Raw genomic sequence first — 21252 nt, forward strand, 5'->3', positions numbered from 1 at the left:
CAGCATTACTAATTTACCTTGACAATTGACACTCGTTGTGTTTCCAGCAGCAAAATCTGTAGTGACAGAGTGACTTAGCGTTTCTGTGTTTGCTGGGAGTGCAAAGGGAATTGTGCCGTGTGCTGCTGCCTGACCCTCATTATGTATTGCATCTGTTCTGGCTGGGTGCTGAAAGAAGTGCTAATTCCTATCCTGCCATCTGCCTGGAATTGTCATACTCCTTCAAAGCCATAGACGCATTTTGCATTGTTCCATACGATTTCTGCATTTAATGGGGACTATGAGAATCTTTTGGGTCATGTGTCCTGGCTGTAAGGTAGAAGGTAATGCAGGAGGGTCTGCAGACTCTCACATGCCCTGTGGGTAGCTGGGTGCCAAGTCCTGGTGTCTCTTGGGTGGGAGAGAAGTTCTGTGTTCGTGCTGTGCACAGCATGGGGTCCTGCTCATGGAGAGGCACTGAGGGACAATGAGAGCTGCAGTCCTGAAGCCATCCTTTGTCACCTGGCAGCTCAGCAACTCTACCAGTCCTGACCTGCCACCTTTGCATTTTCTTTAATAAACTCAGGGAAAGGAATATGTCCTCTGGAAACATTGTGCCAGAGCTTAGGCTTGAGGAATGGGTGAGAGAAAGAGGAGGAGAAATCCCTCTGCTTCAAAATTCAGCTTTAATTACTGCCTGTTCCCGGCATGACTTCCATCCCCTTGGCCAGCACAGGCTGCAAACAATGGCTATGGGTGAAGCCTCCGAAGTTAAACCTACATCACCAGTAAACAGCAAGCCCTGGTGAGAGCAGCTCCCACACTGATGGCAGTGGGGGGGGGGTGTATGAGCAAGCATCCCACCCATCTGTCTGTCTGTCCACCATCCATCCATCCATCCATCCATCCATCCATCCATCCATCCATCCATCCATCCTTGCTGTCACCATCACTACCTTTGGGAACTCACTGCTTCTAGCCCAGCCTTTCAGTGAAACACCATGGAGAAACAGCCAGTGGCAAGCAGAGAGTATTTTTTATTTTACATAATCTCAGGAGAATCTCCTTCAACACTGGACAACAGTGCAGGGCCAAGCTGTCAGCAGCTCGATGGGACACAGATGTGGCACAGCGAGGCCTGATCTGCCTTAGTCTGTCCTGGGAGAAATCCCATTTATCTTCTCTCTAACCTGCTCTGGCACACAGGGTCTGACCTTAGCTGGCACCTGCTTATCTTGGCAGCTGCCACCAGTGTGGGAGTGCCCCGAGGCCACAGCACCTGGGCAAGGCGTGGGGGAAAGGAGATGCTGCAGAAGGTGACTGTAAACCTTTATGTGGACACTCTCTCTGCCTTGGGAAATCCCTGAGCTACAAACTCTTGTTACAGGATAAAGCTGTGTTTTCTGCACAAATATCTCAGTATGTTTTCTCTGCAGTCATACCAGTCTGCCAGCATTCTCCTTTGGCCCATCTCACTGGTTCCTGGGCTGGATGATCTTCCCATCCTGACTTGGCCAGAGATAGCAATTTGCTCTGCACCTGGCATTTCCCAGTAAAGCAAATAATAGCTAATGAGCTCACTGCTGACATTAAACATTTCAGAAGGTATTTTTTAAAAATAATTCTGTTTGTTTATAATTATATATATATAAAATGATAATTCTGTTTGTTTCCAAAAGAAATGAAGCTATGAAAGCAGCTGCACAGACTTTACATAGAGACCTCTGAGAGAATGAATTGGTAGGCTGCAAATTTGTAGATGGGTTTTTGTTGGCTTTATCAGTTAGGTTACAAATAAAAGCTTTGACATGGGTAAATGCAGTCAAGCATGTGTAAAATCAGTGAGAAAATTCTCAAAAATCCAATAATTGACAAATGCACTAGGTCACACATGTATAGTTGAGTTACTACAGTATAAGTTACATTAAACATTTTGAATAACCTAATTTCAAGAAGATCAACAGACACATGAGGTCGTCTGGGTTTTTCCTGATGGGGAATACATGGGAGGTGTCAGGATGTGCTCCTCTAAAGGATGCAAGGGTGAGAGGTGTCCTCCATGGAGGGTGGCTCCATGCCACCAGGCCTGTGTTATTTACTGTCACAGGCACCAGTGGGCATGGAGAGAGGCATGGATAGCCCTCTGTGGGACAGGCTGGCATGGACATCCCCAGCACAGCCCAGCACAGCTGCTGCCTTTGCCCCTGCCAGGTTGTCCAGCTGAACATCAGGAGGCTTTTCCCCCCTTCCCTCTGGGAATAATTAAGATTTTTCCTAAAGCAGGTCTGGTGAGGAAGTGGGTTTGCCACAGGTCATTTGGAAACATTTGCTAATGACCTCCTTGGTTCCAGTGCTGAATGCTAATTTACATTATGAATTTCACTCAATGGCTGTGCTTTCTGCCAGAAATGCTGACTCAAGATGCCATGAGGTGAAGCCGTTGGAGCTAACAGATATTTAGTAAATCTGCTAAAGGCTGCACTAATCAGGAAAGAAAGGGATAAAATTTCTGATTAGAAGTGACATCATTTTACTTAATGTAATTTCTTAAATGCTTTTAAGGGTGGCATCACATTGAAGCTTCATATAGTATCTGCATCTTAAAGCAGATAAGTTAAAAAAAAACTTGCATATAATATTAAGATCTAATCTTACCCTGCCAGCCAGCAAGTTTCCAGGAAAAGGAGTGGGGACCTGTAATTTAATAGCATTCATTATAATTAGCAATTGATGCCAAGAGAAGAAAATGTAGAATTAGCTGTACTAACTTTGAAGGGCCTGAAACAAAGGGGGAATATGCATGAATAGCTGGAGATTCCTCAGATAATAGTAATGTCATAAATTTAGAATATTATAATATACTTTCTAAAGTGAAGTAATTTCATATTCCAAGTAGAGAGCAAATACAAAGAGCTTTCCTAAAGCATGCTGTAGATTAATGAATTTCAAACAGCAACATCAAAGTAAATCTAACAATAACACTGCCACAATAAAAAATATGATGGGAAGCAGTTAAAATATAAAGACAAAGGGCCAATTTTTTTCTCACATTATCCTGGTGTAAATCCAGCGTAACTTCGTAAATCTCCTCTGCGACTCTGGGTCTAGAGATGGGAGTGACAAAGAACAGAATTTGATTCATGCTTACATTAAAAGAGTATAGAGCCATGAAAGAAAAAAGCCTGAGGGTTTTTAGGAGATGAGAGATCTTGAAAGCAGGGAGAGAAATGCTCTGGAGGAAATGCTCGGAAAGGCATAGCTGTCTTTTGCTATAGTGTGTTGTTATCCCAGCTTGCTGTAGGATCCCCATCCACATTCTGATCTGCAAAGCACAGGAGGAGTCACTCCAGAAACCCAGTGGATCAAAAAGGACCTGAAGAGACAGATAACTTGTGTGGGGCTTGGAAACATACAGGCCTGCGGGAGAATGTAAAGCACCCTTATGAGCTTGACTTTGCTCCTAGAGAAGGAAGAGGGGAGACCTCCAAGACAGCTCCTGGGTCACCTCTGTGCATGCTGCCTGTGCCAGTGAGCAGATCTGGACGTGGAGAGGGCTCGGGCTGGCTGTGGTACAAAGCCACGTGAGGCAGTCGTGTTGCACAGCCCCTCTGACTGGGGCAGCCCCATGGGTGACCAAACTTCAGCCACATCGGGGGACAAATGCGGAGACCTCCAGGCTGGGACTTCCACACCAAGGGAAGCAGACAGGGGAGGTTCCCTGACCCATCGTGACCAAGGCACCTTCTGTTTCCAGTGTCAACCACTTTGAGCCAGCTGCAGCTTTACCCTCAGGTGGTTGAGCAAATGGATGATCTCCCTCTGCTGCAAGGCTGATTAGAGGGGAATCACTGGGTCATATGCTGCCACTGCTGCCTCCAAGACTCTCACCTCTCCCCAGGCAGTGGGAAGGAAATGAAGGAAGTGACTTATGCATCCCCAGAGTCATCAGTAATGCGTGAGACACCTGAACATTGCAGCTGAAATGAATAAATATGCACATGCATCCACTTACTGGGGTGACTTAGCAAATGCATTCAGACAGTAAGATGCTGAAGCCTGCACACAATGAACATAACTAAATATTTTTGCTGGAAGCTGTTCAATTGTTACCATCAGGGAAAGCACGGTTAAGGCTGACATGTCCTCTCCCTTCTGTTAGCTTTATTCTCCCTTCTAGTGCTTCTGCCATAACAAGCATTTACACACGTACATAAAAAAGAAGGCTGGGTAATGATAGGACTTGGCAGGACATGTTATTTGGGTTCTGCAGCAACCTACTGAAGTGCCACTTGCCAGGTTGCTATTCAGCCTGAAGAGATCAGGCAGTCAGTGTATCACATAAAAAAGAATTGCTAAAAAATAGAGAGGACTTGTGTCAAACTCTGAGGAAGTATTGATTGAAGCCAGAAGCAGAGTTAGTGCTTCCTTCAGTGTTTCTAATCTGTCTAAATGACCCACACAAAGAAGCCAGCTGCAGACTGCTTATGTTTGTTCTTACCTGTAAGTGAAGAGCAGGCAGCAAAAAAAAATCAAAGGCATGTCAGATGTGCTGTGAAACTGGGTCACTGCACAGCAAATGGTGTTTTATGTGAAAATATGAAGAAAATGATGGGTAAAAACATGAAACACATGAACCTAATGAGAACAGCTCACAAAGCAAAGCCTTTGGAGTAGCAGTTGCCTGGTTTACCAAAAGAGCTGAACAGTTGAGAAATCAGTTTCCAGGAAATAAATCAAAACCTGAGACACTGCTAAGATATCTGGCTACTTTTCAGTACAGGAGCATTGTTTTCATCATATGGCCTATGGTCAGGGAGAGGATAAGCAGGATATGGCACCTGCAAGGATTTCCTTTGATTTCCTCAGATTTCCTCGTTTTCAGCTTTGTAGCCAGTCTTCCAAAGCAGAAGAGAACTGAATTTAGTCCTTTTTCTGGTGAGAGCTGCAGAAGCTTGTGTCCATTAAGGCAAAGGGAGAGGACCCTGTGAGGTCTTGGGAGAAATCCCATTACAAAGGCAGTAGGGAATTTTAAAGCATTTGTTTTAGAAGTTCTGGTAATATCCAGTGTAGTACTTGATCGAACAAAGAGCTCCTTGTTAAAAGCTGTCAGCTGCTCCAGGGGACTGGGAGGAGGAAATATGGCAGATCTGGAGCAGGCAGATTTCCCTGGTACACAGTGGGAGGTTTGGGGATGCTGATATGAATAGGCAGTTGCAGGTCAAGAAGTTCTTTGGGATTTGACTGAGGAATGTCAGATGGAAAACTGGGGAAATTAATTTTAAGTGGAAAACTGTGAAAACGTATTTTTTCTCATTGTTATTTCCAGATTGTGGCATTTAAGTTCAGGAGTAACTCCAGGACATTTCTTCTAAGTGGGTGGGACACTGCATGCCAAGTTTCAGCAGTAATGAGAAGGATGAGTTTGGAACACACCTGCACATTCCTATTCTTTAGTCAGGAGCCAGAGGACTTCTGGGGTGGGATGTAGTGTTGGGCTAGAGGGTGGTGAGGGTGTTAAAAGTAAGAAATCTCTATGACCTAAAGTGGCAGTAGCTCCCAGCAGGCAGGGAATGGAAGGAGAAGTGGTGTGTACTGGATGTCTTCACCAAAAAACTAGGTCTCCATGCACATACAAACAGAATAAAACATATTTTCAGCTGGCATTCCAAGCTAAAGCCATCGAGGTAGAAACACACTGGCATTAGTTGGTAAATCATAAGTTGCCTTCTTGGAGGAAATAGAGCGTTAAATAGAAAAGCTAAGTGAACTCTGATGAACCAAATGGCCTAGGCTTGTTCCATCATTTTTTATTAATTGCACCAGGTGGCTCATTTTGTTTCTCAGAGTAGATGTGAATGCTCTGCTCTTTCTCTGAATTGTCTCTTGGGCTCTGGTTACTGGAAGCCTAAATAGTGACAAACTACCCTCCCCAGATGTTCTCTGGTAGAGAGGTTTGGGAAAAGAAGGACTGCCACATGGATACAGAATATGCAGAAGCCAGCAGAATGATGTACAAATAGAGGCTCGAGGGGACATGGGGTTTGCTGCCCTGCAGGAACAGAGTGAGGCTGTTGGGGTGAAAACCAGCTCCTCTGATAAACCACCGTGCCAGAGATAGCTCTCCACTGCTGCCTTTTTCTGTATTGCTTCCTCCTGAGGGCAAGATGGCTTTCAGAGAGATTCTTACCCAAACATGGGGGTAAGTGGGTGAGGGACAAACAGCAAATGCACTTTGCTGTAAGCCTGAGCTCAGAAGTCCCCTTGTCTTTATTTTAAAATCGGCTTTTTGGCATCAATTTTAGGTGAACAAGTTTTTCTTCAGCCTTCAGCTTCTTTTCTGCACTCACCTCAGATGCTACTGATCCACCACAACGATGACAGTTCATCCTTTAGATGGAGGATGCCAGTTGCCAATGCAGAGTATTGATTTCTGCTGATTGCTAATGAGTAGGTGGAACTGGAACTTTGCATGGAGAAATTGAGCTGATTCAGGCAATTGGAAGTGTTACTCAGGCCGGTGGAAATTTCCTAGCTTAGCATTTAGCTGTGAGCTTCTTTGGTACAAGCAATTCCCTAGGGAAAATGTCTCAGCCTCTCTTTGCCTTGGTCTCTGAAGCAGGTTTGCATGAGGCTGGTACCTCACCCTAGCCTAGGGCAGGGAATTCAAAGGAGGGGATCAGCTCTCACATCAGAATATGAAACTACGTGACATATTTGTATTTTTAAAGCAGCTGCTCTGATCTGTTGGAAGTTCATCTGCCTTCAGAATAGTATTTACATGGATAATGCAGTGCACCTCCAAGGGTAGGCAAGCAGCCACCTCCCATTCAAACTGATTTTCATGGATATTATATCTGCACCAACAGTTAGCTTTAAATCCCAAGTCCTGATCTGTGTAGAGTAATTTCTGGCTGCTGTTGAAAAAAAAAAAGGAAAAAAGAAAAGTCTGCTTAATGCAAGATGCAAGCAGGACAAGAAATCCCTCCATATGAGTTCTAAGCAATGGATCCTCTGTCATCCCTTGAGATTATTCAGCTAAATTTTTCTATTTTGATGTATCTCCTCTGTGCTTTGATATATTTTTCTCCCTGTCAGCAAGTCACATCTTAAGCAATACAGATACTTTGCAATTAAACAGCATTTTGAAGAGTCAGTTTCCCCCTCCTCTCTCTCTCCAGTCTTCATCTGGTATTATGCTTGCAAAGTCAGTGGCAGCTGGAAACTAATCCCGTTAACCTCACTGTAGGATTTCTGAAATTAACTTTCTAGAGAGGAGAAGAATCTTACTTCTTACTGCATGTTGAGACTTCAGAATTACTCCCTTCCCTTGAGCCATACTGCTTTCATATCTCCATAATGGATGCTGTATAAAACTTAAGACAGGTATTTGTGTTGACAGTGTTAGTCAAAAATCATATTAGGATGTCAGTATGGTCATGTGGGATAAGATTAGTGCTCCAGCTGATCAGGATCCATCTTCACCTGCTCTAAAGGAACTTTTAAATCGATTATCTGTGCCACCTGATCTAGTGGGAGGTGTCGCTGCCCTTGACAGTGGGCCTTGGGACCAATTTCTTAACATGCTATGATAACTGTCAAATTTTTCTCATCTTCGATTTGATAACAAGAATTAAGCGTGATTTAGCACCAAATTGATTTTCCAAGTCTCTTCTACAGGGATGGATAGCTCAAAAAGGTGTCCTCTGTTTAGTCTAGGCATTTCTCCACACAGCTATGTTATTCTGTGTCTCATGTGAAAAAAAAAAAAGAGGTTACATAAGAAAGCTTGTTTGGATTAATTTAGAAACCACATATATATATTTATAAAGGACCTTCTTTCAGCTCATTTTGTGGCTTGGTTTACTAAGTTTTAAGCAGGTAAGATGACTTTGCCAAGAGCACACAGGGCCCTAATGTGTCAGCTTTGATGAGCTCTCTGGTCCTGGTGGGTGTAGAGGTGTTATGGATGCTTCAGGCTGTGAAAGAGCAGCTGAGCTGCCTCTCTATGCTGAGAAGGCAGGATTGCCTGTAGAAAAACTCTGTCTCAACATGCTGCAGCTTTCTCCTTTGTTTTATCCAAAGGTGAGAAATATTTATGAGTCACATGGCTCATGACATGGCAGATGTACAGCCAAGGTGTGCGTGACCTCGTGCTGGGGAGGAGTGCTTGCAGCAAGCTGGGCTGATACCTCTGTGTCTGCAGCCTCTATCTGTGGCAGGAGCACAGGAATGCAAGGTGGCTTGTAAATAAATTACATCACTTGGATGGTATGAAGGCTGGCTGAAAATGTTTTGTATTCCTTTCCTGGAGGCTCCTAGATGTGCAGGATAGCTGTGCAGGCGCCTGGTTGTTGTTGTAGTTGTTGCTGCAGGGCCTTAAGTTTGCTGATAACATATGTTAAGTTCGGCTTACAAGGAGATGCACCAAAGGGGGTTGGCAGTGTGAAACTGTAATTAAGCCTCCACAGAATTTGGGCTTCTGGGGCATGTAAGTTAACACAGAGAAAAGTTGGTTTGACTTTAATGGAAAAGTACCTATGGTGAACAAAGAAAAACTTGTAACTGCTTCATCAGAAATCTGCATTGTGGAGATTTTTAGGTTTATTTATGTATCAAAGGTTTGTCAGGTGAGATGGGCTTCTCAGTCAGTGACAGCATTCAGCATTCATGGAGAAGATGGCTTTGCTCCTGAACCTCTTCCATACCTAAATACCATTCAACTTCTATATGAAGGATAAGGGACACTTGGATCACCAAATCCAGCCCTCTGACATCAAAAGCAGACGTATGGTGTGCCAGCACCACTGGCCCCAGTGGAACCTGTTCTCTTACCCATCCCTCCAGTATTCCTTGGCAGCACTGGTTCCTCAGCATGGCAAAGGAGGGCAAAGCACTCAGCTTGCTTTCAGAGGGCTTTCTGGGGCAGGACAGCTGCTCACTGGGACTCAGATGCATCCCTGCTGCCCTCTCCAGCCCACTTGCCCTGCCAGGTAGTGCAGGAGTCTGGGGCACAGCCCTGGAGCATGGTAACCACTCACAGCTGGAGGGGAAAAAGAGTTTAAACTCCTAAATCACACCACATGCTCCAATTTCTGTGCAAGGGAGATGTGGGGAAAGAGCTTGCTCTTGCCATCAGATATTCCATCTGCCCTTAATAACCTATGATCAACTAATTTTTCATCCTCTTCTGTGTGTAGCGTGGCACTGGGAAACAATCACAGATCTGATGTTAATACACAAATAGTCAGCAAGCTAGTTAATCACAGCATTCAGAAGGCTCTGGGCCTGCCTTGCTGTTTGGCAGAGATAAATTAGGGCATGCAAGTGATACAAAACAATATTTTAACATTATTAAAACCTGATCCCACATTTCAGAAGTTATTCTACCACTTACAATTCCAATAGAAGGTGGAAGTCTGTTTTTCATTCTTTGTATTGGATATGCATACATACGTGTATGAGTAATTGACACTGCAGGCAGTTTTTCTATTAATAAAGCTACTGTATATCAATAGAAGTGATTAATGGCTGCTTTGTCCCCAGATTACATGAGACTATTCAGTGCAGGGCATATAGATCCTTCCCCTGTGCCTCCAGAAAAGCAAAATAGCCTGGTCTCTTTAAAAGAGGACACAGCAGTTCAGGGGGGACACAGCTTGTGGGGCTGCTGGGCACCTGAACCTGTAGGAGAGGTTGAGCAGATCTCATCTGCAGCTCTGTCATTGGTGTCTTTGCAAACTTCCCTGCAAAGTTTTCTGGGAAAGGTCTCTGTCTTTGTAGCCTCCAAATCTTGTGGGTACAGCGGAGGAATGAGCTTGTAGAGAAGCTTATTGGAGTTTGAATTGTGCCTTTTAAGGAAGACCATTGCTACATGACTGGTTCAGTCAAAGTCCCCTGCACAACCCTTTACAAACTGCTTTGCCCAGAGGGTTTTGTGACAAAGGTCACAAAAGGAAACCCTTTTCATAATCCTTTTATGCAATGATGGTGTCTGCATTAGTAAAGAAATATTCCAGGAGATCTTTGGTTTCTTTCAACAGCAACAGTGATAAGTGTTGATATTTTGGACATTCAGGAAGGGTTCCTCACTGCAAGTAATTCAGCATGCAGGCCAGTACAAAAGGAGCATATCTTTAAAGTCCCACAAACACAACTTAAATTCCAAACACATGGCCAATACCCAGATAGACATCAGGTAAGAACCATTCAATGTCTTTATTGCATTTAGGCTTCGAGCTGGCCTTCACTGTGACATGAGTTGCCTGAAGAGTGTGTAGGAATTCAAAGGATGCAACTGCATATCTGTATTAAATCTTTTTTCTTATCAGGGCACCAGAACAAAAGCTACCATATCTCAACATACTGAATTCTTTACTTTTTTGATTCTAAAAGTGTTTGCTCCGAAAAGGACTTGCTTGTTGCAGCAGAGTTGGTGGAAGGCATTGTGGTCTAATCCCACTGGATGAAGGGACTTACTTCTTCCTCAAAAGAAGCAAGGGGGCCTAGTAGTGAAAGAGCTTTTATGAGCTTTTGGATGATGCTGGGATATGAATTAGCTTTTGCCTTTAGTAGCATACACCTTATCACACAGTTGTGAAGAGAATTGCATATCTGCAAAAGCCAGTAGTTTTAAAGATAAAGCTCTTCTGAGCAGGAGCCAGGGGCACTGGCAGAGTCACTTCCACAACAGTACTGTCTTGCCTTCTCATCTCCATGGCGTGTCAGCCAGAAAGAAAAGCTGGTCCCAGCTGCAGCACGTGTTTACTTCTCTACCTGCTCATGGCACTCAGGTACCTTTATTTGTCCCCTGAGGACTGTGATATTCTGATGCACCCCAGGGCATTGCCATGGAGAGAAGAGCATGTACAGAGCTGGCTAGAGTGGGAGAGGTGGCTTGGGAGCTACAGAGCCTTGTTATTTAATCTACACCCCAGGTCACCATTATAAACCCTGAGCCATGTTCTAAGGCTGGAAAGCATCAGGCTTTTCTTACTGCAGAATTGAAAAATACCTAAGCATAAACTCAGGACCTCTGAGAGTTGTTTTTTTTAAGGAGTGAGCTTACCACATTGCAGTTTTGGGAGTTGGCCCAAAAATGTCTCTGAGGCAAGACCAGAATATCATCCTTATAAACACATGTGAATTGGAAAGGATTATAAGGATTAATGAATGCTCATAGCTCTCCTTAGGTAGACACTGACTTTCAAACCTGAACCAAACCACAGTTTTTAAAGTGAGTAATACTGAAAACTTAATGTTACCTTCCAAACAGCATCCCCTCAGTGCTGTTGTTCATTAGTTGATAATCTTCTGTAAAGCTTTATGCTTAAGAACACTTCTCTGTGAAAGCCCAAACCACAGTGCTTCCTAGTTTTAATAGCAGTTGTGCCATTGATGTCAGCTGGCTTTGGGTCAGGCCCTAAATGCTTATAATATTGAATTGTGTGGCAACTGTGCATTTTCCATTGAACTCATCAACAACAAAGTGGTCTCCCACTGCTTATTGGAGAAAGGTGAGCTCCACAGAAAAGTAAGTGAGGAAAAGCCTCCCAACAGTCTTTGTGTAATTGTTGGCCACCACTGCTGCTACTTTCATTATAGAAAATGTTTCCTTAAAATTGCTATGCTGCTGGTGTCACCCATTCTCCGGTCACTGCCTGACAATATTAATAAGGCAGTGACAAAGTTGTGTCAGAAAGTTTCAGCTCTTACTTTATTTACCCTTGAGGGCAGATACAATCTCAGGAGGAGCTTTGAATCCTATTATGGCAAACCGTGGCTGCAGTCGCAGGCTGATGAGATAGAGAAACCCACACTTCCTTGTCTGGAAGTGTTATTAATAATGTTTCTGAGGGTTGTTCAGTTATTTTCTAGTTTTTTCTCAAATGTAAAGCCACCTTCTATATGTATTTAATATAAATACTCTGCTTGGGATGTCCTTCACAGAGGATAAGAGAGATTACTGTAAATGATTGGAAGGGGTTACTTGCTTCTGTCTCTGGGCCCAAACAAAGCCTGTGACTCCAAGGATCATGGACCAGGAATGCAGCAGATTTGTTGCCTATGGTCACTCCAACATGTGGCAGAGAATGCTGACTCTGCTCCACTTTTGATGTGAATGGAAGCTGCTTGCATCAAATTGCAATAATGGATGCTGGGACCTTGGTGGGGCCACAGCAGCCCACTGCTGGACAATGATGCTTTTGACAAACCGGCAGCAAGGCAATTGTTTCCAGCAACAGCAGCCCCCACAAAACTGGATAATGAGATTTTTTTTCGATGCAGTCCCCACAAGAAATTTGTTTGCTCAGGAAACAAAGATGCCTAGCAGGACTTTTAAGTCTATAAATGAGACCGTCTCTTATCTTCATATTTACAACATGGCTAGCCCTGTCATCTTTGATAACAACACCAAAAGGACTATTTGCTTAGAAAACAAGCCCTCATTGTTCAGGAAATTACCATTGAAATTTATTTTATTAAGCCTCTTCTGTTTGGCTGACCATGGTGTGGGAGCACTGAGACGCGTACAGAGCAGAAAGACTGCTGAAGTCTAAATCAGACTTTAATAAGGGAATGCCATGTTTCATTTAAAAGATTCTCATCACCTTCCTCTTTGTGCCATCGAGTGAAAATAAAAGTAGGGCTATAACTACATCACTGCCTCCACTCCATATTAGCTGTAAGATCTCTCACATTTCTTTCCACACCTTTTCCACTCCTCCCTAGCTTTGCTGCTTGCTTAGCAGGCTGTCAGGATCTCAGCGCCCTCTCAGATAAGCAGATGACTAGCTGTGGTCCTTGTTCATTATGGGGTGACAAGCTTAAGGAATAAATACCTACAACATGGAAAGTTTCGTGCCTCAGGGTGTCAGCCTGATGTGGCTGGGTGGAAAATGAGGTGGCCTGAGCTTCCCCACTCTCTCTGGAGCATGAAATTGGACAGAGACTAACTCTGACAGATGCTCACCCTCTTTGGGATCTTATTGCTGCTCTCAGACCCATCCTGTCACATTTCTGCATTATGCTCTTAAAAACTAATGTCAAGTCTTACTTCTCCTTAGAGTGCTTGACAAACATTTTGGTCCAAATCCTTCTTTTTATTGCCCCTAAGCATTTTCTTTTTTTCATTCTTGTATCCTATGACCTTTTTTTCATAACTTTTAATTTTTTGCTTTAGGACATTCTTCCACATATGTTCTTTGACATACTTCTTAATTCCTTTTTCCTTTATATCTTCCTTGGGATCAAGCCAGATGATCCCCAAAGATTTGTAGGACATTCATTTCTTTGGCCTTCCCTGAATTCCTAGTTACACTTTTGGTGCAAACCAAACTTTACAGAACCCCCATAGGGCTCCCAGGATTTCAGAGAGGCCCTGTGTACCCATTGGCATGACTTGGGATAATGGGGCCCTAAGACTATAGTTTCTTCAGGCAGGGATTTTTTTCCTCTAAATTCTTGTGTCTGCTAAATCCCTGGACCCCAGGCTAAATGGTGTTGCATGGTTGCATCAGTGATGCTTAGGTCCCCCAGAGTAGGTCCTAGGGTAATTTTTGAAATGGTGAAAAATAGAGCAGTGGGGACAACCAGTGGCTCAGAGCTTCAGTTCCATCCCTACCCCTCTCTCTTAAAGGACTGCAATTATATTTGGTCTTCAGGAGGCTGTTACAGTCATTGCTAGAACTGAACACTGATCCTGAAGTTAGTGTATCGTTAAGTGGCAATAATGAAATGTAAATGTAAAACTGAAATGAAACTCCTGTGTCACTGAATTTAGTCTTCTCTTACCACAGACATTTTACACAACTTTACCTGAAAGGTAGATGCTTTAGTTTAAGATAGCAGTTTGCCTTCTTAAATTAGGAAACTACATCACTGAGAATGTTGCATTCATGAGAGGATTTTGCCTTTTGAACATGAAACTGTGATTGTAAAGGATCTCTCATCCCAGAATCATCACCGCTACCTCTGGAAGTGGTGGGCCCATGTTCTTCTTTGTCTCACTGGGCTCATTCTTGTCACCTCTGCTGGACAGCATAAGCTTTCACAGATTTGCACTGCTAAGTACAAATGTACTATGTACTACCTATGTACTCCTAGGTACATCATGCAGCTGGAAGTTAACTTGGAAGGAAAAAAACATCCTAAAAAACCAAGAAAGGGAACAATATTTTCTGACTTGATGACATGAGTCCTACCATGCAGCAATATGAATTCTAGAGCCAGCACCTTGACACAGCTGGAAAGAAGAGCCAGGAGAGTTCCAGAATACCTCTTCTAAGCAGTGTGGATTTATGCCAGGTTAAAGTGACTCTTCTCTGCAGCCTTAAAATTGCCTCTTTTGCTCGCCTTCACAAGAGACAAGAATGAACCAGCTGCACTTCAGTATGCTTTATCTGATGAAGCCTTTTTCATGCTTTTCATAAAAGTAGGCAGCATTGTTCTGAGTGAAAGAGAAGCACAGTTTAATGGGAAAAATAAAGGCTGAGCACTTGATAGTTAAAGTGACAGCTATTGGTGTGGGCAGGCACTCACTGGGTGCTGCACATTTGTCTTTGGCCCAGGCAGCAGATAGGAGTGCAGAAGTTATTCTCTGAAGTTCTCTGATTATAAAGATCTCTTCATGTGGAATAGCTGTGAATATATATCCATAAGAAGAAGCCATATTCTGCTTAAACTACTTTAAGCCGGTACGCTTAGCAATTAGCCATGCTCCAGCTTTTAATAAACACTTATCAGAAATATTTCATGGTAATTTTTGATCAGATACATGCAAACATTCAATAGCAGCATTCAATGGAAACTTCAAAAGCTTTACCACTAAAGCTTCTCAGTGATTCTGAATTCATCTGTAGGCAGACTGATCAAAAGTGAACCGATATTGGCATCTAAATATAAAAGATTCAGTTTGTAACTGATCATGGTCCTTTGTAAAGCCAGATAAATAGGAGTTATTTAAAGACTTTAAACATATTTTTATTTCTTATCTTGTTTATTAATATTATCTGTGGCAAGATGCTCAAGCAAAGCACAGGATTAATCTGACCAATTTATCACTTTCCACTATGATGTTAATTTATTGTACGTGGAAGTCCATGGATACAGCAAACAACATATTTTTTAGTGAATATAAACTGCATTATTTGTCTTCTGGTGTGCATGGCCAAAGGGCTGATCTTCAGGAAACAGTATAAACCAACAAAAACCACTGCTTTATCAGCATGCAGTACACAGCAGCTAATGCAAGTTTGTAATAATAGACCATCATAACAACCTTTGAAATGGGATGATCCCAGTAGGGATTGACATCTGTTATGATTATTTGTACTTAAGTAAAAGCACACATGGGACCGACCATACTTAAAAGGATGAAATCAAAGTTCAGTCTAGATGTTACTTGCCAACCCAAAGTTTCCTGGAATTAGCACAAATTATAAAATATGTTTGATCCTGCCTCAGAGCAAGGTCTGGTCATTGCATCTTTGATACCTTCCAACCGAAGGTTATGATTCTGTGGAGTCAGTGTAAAAATATAATGGAGCAGATGAGCATTTCACCTGGCAGATCAAAAGGGCAGAAAGATAAAGTGACACCAGGCAGTGCTATCAAAAAACACAAGATACAGCCAAAAGCACTTTCTGTTTCATTGTCCCTTATCTCCTGCTGGAAATTTTTCCTACTCTGTAGTTCCCTCCTCTTCTGTATTTCACACATGCTATACTGATTTGCTGATTTGTAGTCGTGGCACTTTTATTACCCCTAACATCACCCTTGAGTGTAGCTCACACAGGCATCACTTTCCAAACAAACACAATTGTGGAAGTGAAACAATACAGTGGACAAGTGCTTATTGTTGACTTTGAAGACCTGTGGCTGTTGCATATCACCTTCATGGTTTTGAGTTATTCTTTCTCACCTTTTACTTGTGTTACAGGCAATGTCCCCTGCTTTCTTGTCCAGGTAATGTCTGAGCTTTATGGTTCTTAATTGCAAAGCACCATGTATTTGTTGGTTTCTCATGGGCAAACAGATGGAAAGTCAAAACACATTCACGTGGTGGTGCCAAGCACAAAAGTCTTCACTGCTGGATTAAATGTAATGCTCTTTACATAAAGAAAATGCTGCTACCAGTGCAGCTGAGGCATGCAAGAAAATAATCTTGTAAATACAAAATTAAAAGAACTATGACACATTTCCCTTTCTCCCTTCCTCTCTCTATTATAAGTTATATATTATAATATATACCTTCTGTATTTAATGTCTTTACCAATAGCATGAATATTTCTTGCTTTGCTCCCTCATCACATCCTTGAATAGCGAATACAAGTTGTATGAGTGCAAACCTTATTTGCTGGCTTTGTAAAACAACAGCTTTTCTCATACACTGTCCTTATGCTGACAGACCTCGGGGTGTTAAAATTCTGTTCTCTCATTTCAAAGTTTTTTTTCTGTCTGCTTTGTGTTGGTGTTGCAGCCCTCTGCCTGTGGCTGCAATAGGTGCTTTTGTGTCTGCTGTGTAGTTGTTAGTGCTGGTGCTGTAGTTGTTAGTACTCTGCTGCCTCCTGTTTCTGATGAAATCGATGGTTTCAGGTCCTCTTTGATCTGTGTTAATTACAGAGGGGCATGAAAACAATGTTAATTGTTCAGTTTCTGACTCCAGTTCTTGTCCTCAGATACAAATTTCTCCCATATTGACTCTGTGAATGCAAACACGTGGGTTTTATCCACTGCTGGACTATGCCCTTGACAATTTGAGCAGCAGCTTGTTCTGCTCAGTCATGTGCTGACAGGTGCAAAACCAGGCTCCTTATTTCAGAATTGCTTCCTTTTAGGTGTAAAACCTAAGCAAAGAATTGTGTTTCAAAAGGAAAAGCTTATATTATTTTCTGGATGTTTATATCCCACTGCGTTGGTATTGGTCTCTGTGTAATGGGCAATATTAATAATTGACAGAGGGCAGGAAATGCAAACAGATTTAATCTTAGCATCATACATTTATTTAACAACAACGTATACATTTTTAATGGCATTATGGATTTTTAAGTAGGGGAAAAATGTGCATTCTCTCACTGGGTTGTGATTGAGGTCTTACATTCCTATGTGGGAGAAAAAGGTCAGACCTGACCTCGAGGCATTTAAACACAATCTCAAATAGCCATGATTGTATTGAAACCTACTAATTCTTTGAAAAGTATCTTCAAAGGGAACTGTGATAGGGTGCAATCACTGGGATATATTTCTTGTAGGTCTCTGAATTGCTATCTAAACACAAGCAAGATAGCACCATAATAGGTCTTTATTAAGTACCCTATTATTTGAGGGGCAGGCATGTACTACCATTTACTCGATTGAATAGCTTTTGGGAAAGTATACTGGCAAAAACTTCCAAGCTAACTCCCAAAGCCAAACATGATATGAGAGCCTACTCTATTGTAGACTCTACCCTGTTATTCAGAAATAATCAATCTTGAATCCACAAGTGACTGAAATACCTTTGAAAATACAGGCCATAGAAAGTTTTTCTTATCAGGTTTGAACGTGCTCTTCTTGGGCTAAGTGCTTTCCAGCCCAAACTGTTTCACACAGTCTTTGCAACTGGATCCAGGGAGTCCCCATCCACAGCTCTTGTTGGCCCCAGCCTTGTGCTGGTGCTGGTGTTTGTGAAAATACATAGCAAACTGAGCCAGGGAACTGGCTTGGCCAAAAAAAACAAAAAAAAACAACAAAACAAAAAAAAACCCACCAAAACCAAACCCAAAACCAACAAAACCAAAACTAGAGAAGGAGGAAAAGAAATAAAGGTCATGGGACTCCCTGCATTTGCCTCCATGTGGCACACAGATCACTGGAGGTAGAGAGGAGAGGAACTGCCCTTTGGCTTAAATGACAATTGCTGCAAGCTGTTTAACCCCAGCCTCAGGGTGCAGCCCTTCAATGATGGCACAGTTTCATTGGTCATCTTAAAACATAAATTCCCTGATTTGGTCTTGCTAAAATGGCCTGGAGCAGAGCTTCTGCACTCATGGAGACCTGGTCAAACTCTGCTCGATGGCAGGTCAGCTGGAGGTCACTGTTGCAGTGCTCACCAGCAGCAATTGTCTCTGAAAGGGTCACTAAGTCATGTTTAACATCTTTCTAGCTGAGAAGACACCTTACCATTATCTTCAAGATGACCCCAGAGAAGTTCAACCATTTATCTTGCATTTTAGCTAATTTGTTCATAAAATAGATGTAAAACCATTTGCCTGCCTCCAGTATGACAGGCATAGCAAGCAATGGTGGCTGGGGGCTTTCTGAGGAAGCAAATTCATTTTGTCAGAATCAGATGTGAGAAGCTTTTGCTCAGGTCTTTGACCTGAATCTCTTGACTTTGGGACATCAGTTGCAACTTTCAAACCAAGAGAGCAGCTCTAACCAACCTGTCTGCTGCCTGCTGTAGAGAAGGAGTGCTTAGAGGTTTGGTGTCAGCATTTCATGATTTTTCAAGAGTCAATACTGAGATAATTCTAAAGGAGGACAGGAAACAATTTTGAAATCTCAGGAATTTTTAAGGATGGGCAAACATGTTTCCAGATCATAACTCTGAGCAGCCAAAAGCTTGGGGAGGGGTAGGAATTTTAAGTGCCGTGAGGGCTGTAAGTGATAATAACTGTTAACACACACACACACACAGACACACAGACGCACAGACACACACACACACACACACAGAGGTTTTGTTTTCCTCCTCTCGGATATATTTGGCCAGAAGATACAACAAAAACCCTACTGCACACTTTGCCATGGAAATATTTGTGTACATGTGGGCAGAAGCTGAAGTCGCCTGCAGCTGACTATGGGTGATAGTTTGTGTTTATTTTGTGGTGGTTGTCTTAGACAAAGTTCTTTGGGGATCAGGGGCTTTCCCAGCTGGTGGTAGACTGTCAGGGCTCAGATGGGAATTATTCCACAGTGACTTGTGACACAGATACTCCCAGCTCAGCTTCACAAGCTTTCCTCCCATGAATAAGCCTTGCTTGGACTAATTGTTTCATTGGATGTCCAGGAAGAACACTTTCAGGCAGGTGAGAGCAGGATAAGGTGAGGTCTTGTGCTTTCTCTCTGGTTTGGCTGGACACAGAATGACATCATGGCTTCAGGACCTGTAAAACTGCTCTAGTGCCAGGTTGTGTTTGAGTTTAACATGCCTTCTTTCATAGTGTACTAACTCCAAGGCCTGTAGCATTACTGAGCTTAAGGACATTGCTTCAGTGATGTGGTTGTAAGGGCTTCCAGATCAGAGCAGACTGTAGTCTGCTCAGCCCATACTACAAGTAGTAGAGCTCAGCAATATGCATACCAGTCTGTTAGAAATCCATTAAACATCTCTGTTTCAAGATGGGATAAGACTGCGTCTAACATCATTGCCTTGGAGGATTTGTGCCCCTGCAGTGACTAAACACTCTCACTCAGCCAGGTGAGGTCCCACAGAGAGTCCTCACAGAGCCCAAAATCAGAAATCCAACCCCCCTAAACTCCCAATAACAATTGTCTCTGCCTAAGCAGGATTGTCAGCATAATTTAAAAAACAAGATAAAGAACAAATAGAGTCACTTTCTGAATTAGTGAATAGAGAACTCTCTCTAAAGTCCTGCCATTGTTCCTGAGAATAATGATTTTGTCCAGTCCCAGTTTTACTTAAGGAGAGATATCAAATGAAGGAGTGAAAGAAAGACAAGCTATTATAAGTATGAACACTTTCATTGCCCTTCATCCAGAACACTGAAATCTGTAGGAATATTGTGTATGTATCTGGCAGCAGAATTGTGCCTCATCATTTGTGGCTTCTCTGTTGTATTATTTTTTTTCCTCACTTTGAACTCCTCCAGTTCTTTTAAGCTCTTGAATAGATGTGGTGACACAATGGCTTTCCATGCCCCCTGCCACTGCCATGATCCCTCTGATAATTTTGTCTCCTGAACCCCCTCTGTATCCTCAGTCCAAAGTTTAAATCAGGTGCTGACTGCAACTCTTTCAGCTGTGTTTGGTGGAATTTTACTGCTTTAGAGTCATGTTAAATCTGATATATAGCTCAATCTACACTGCCTACAAAAGGTAATTGTTCAATTTTATTTTTATGGTGCTTCAATTTACAGCAGGTAGTTAGATTTTGTATAGGTTTATGCATTTCAGATGGCAAAGCCCCATCATTTTAGTGCAAAACTTTCATGTACCCACCTGCAGACTGTATTTTAAAAAGACTGGCAATTTTTTTTTCTGGGTTCTGGGACAATTTTGTTACTTCCTGTGGTTTAATATGATATAGGATTAATTATACCCTATGGGTAACTCTGCAGCTTTTGTCTTTGCATCTGAAAAGAATATTTTAGAGGTGTCCAGCCACATGAAGCAGGTGGGAAACATTCTCTACATTATTACTTTGCCATTCTTTAGCAATGGACTGGCCTTTGTTATGTTGTGATGGTTTTGCAGCTTCAGGAATTGGATGTGAATTTCTCCTTGTTTTGGGCTACTTTTTCTGTCAAAATTGTATTACTGGGATCATATGTTACAGGTATATTATGAGCCTAATGAACATCCCAGCCAATGAACATCATGACGTGCCACACTTAATTCAAGCAGATTAACCTTATGAGATGCTAAAAGAAAAATAAGTTGCTGCCTTTGTAGGAGACCTGGATGACAATCTAGGTTAGATGGCAAAGCAGCAGAAGGTGAAGCAGTTTGGCTTTCACAGACTTCACAAAGTTTAATTTAATGGCATTCCATTAAGCAATAAATACTAGAATAAGAGTCTGTGGGGTGTTTCTTGTTGTCTTCTCCATGCCAAAGCCTTATGTCTTTGTGTACTGGCCCACTTCAGCATTACACAGGAGCAAAGAACTGTCTGTTCTGATGCTGTAAGTGAATTTCACCTAATATCCTCTCACCACAATGGTCAGTGCTTCATATTGGTGCTGAAGGGAAGATCACTTTCAAAACTTTATCAGTTGGGAGCATGTGTGTTGTACAAAATACCTCATGTTTTTTTCCCATACCTTGGATGTTGCTGAAAGGCTAGCATAAATAATTTCTTCAGTGCTAGCTGTTGCTCTTGCCTCTGTATCATTAATAAATTCAATAACCAACATCTCTAGCATGGAAATTATGGGCATCCTGCTGTTAATCTTTTTCTACAGTAAAAGAAAACTGACTATCTTTGATCTCAGTCTCTTAGCCACTTTCCAATGCATGACGAAACATTACCTCTCATCCCATGACTACTCACTT

At 42.4% G+C, this 21252-nt stretch overlaps 1 protein-coding gene across 1 annotated transcript in view; it reads left to right on the forward strand.

Annotated features, from left to right (window-relative positions):
* Positions 1 to 21252, forward strand: part of LHFPL6 (LHFPL tetraspan subfamily member 6) — a 135958-nt gene that overhangs the window by 45927 nt on the left and 68779 nt on the right. The window lies entirely within an intron of this gene.

This window comes from Passer domesticus, chromosome 2 (genome assembly GCF_036417665.1).
Source record: "Passer domesticus isolate bPasDom1 chromosome 2, bPasDom1.hap1, whole genome shotgun sequence".
In the NCBI taxonomy this organism is placed as follows: Eukaryota; Metazoa; Chordata; class Aves; order Passeriformes; family Passeridae; genus Passer; species Passer domesticus.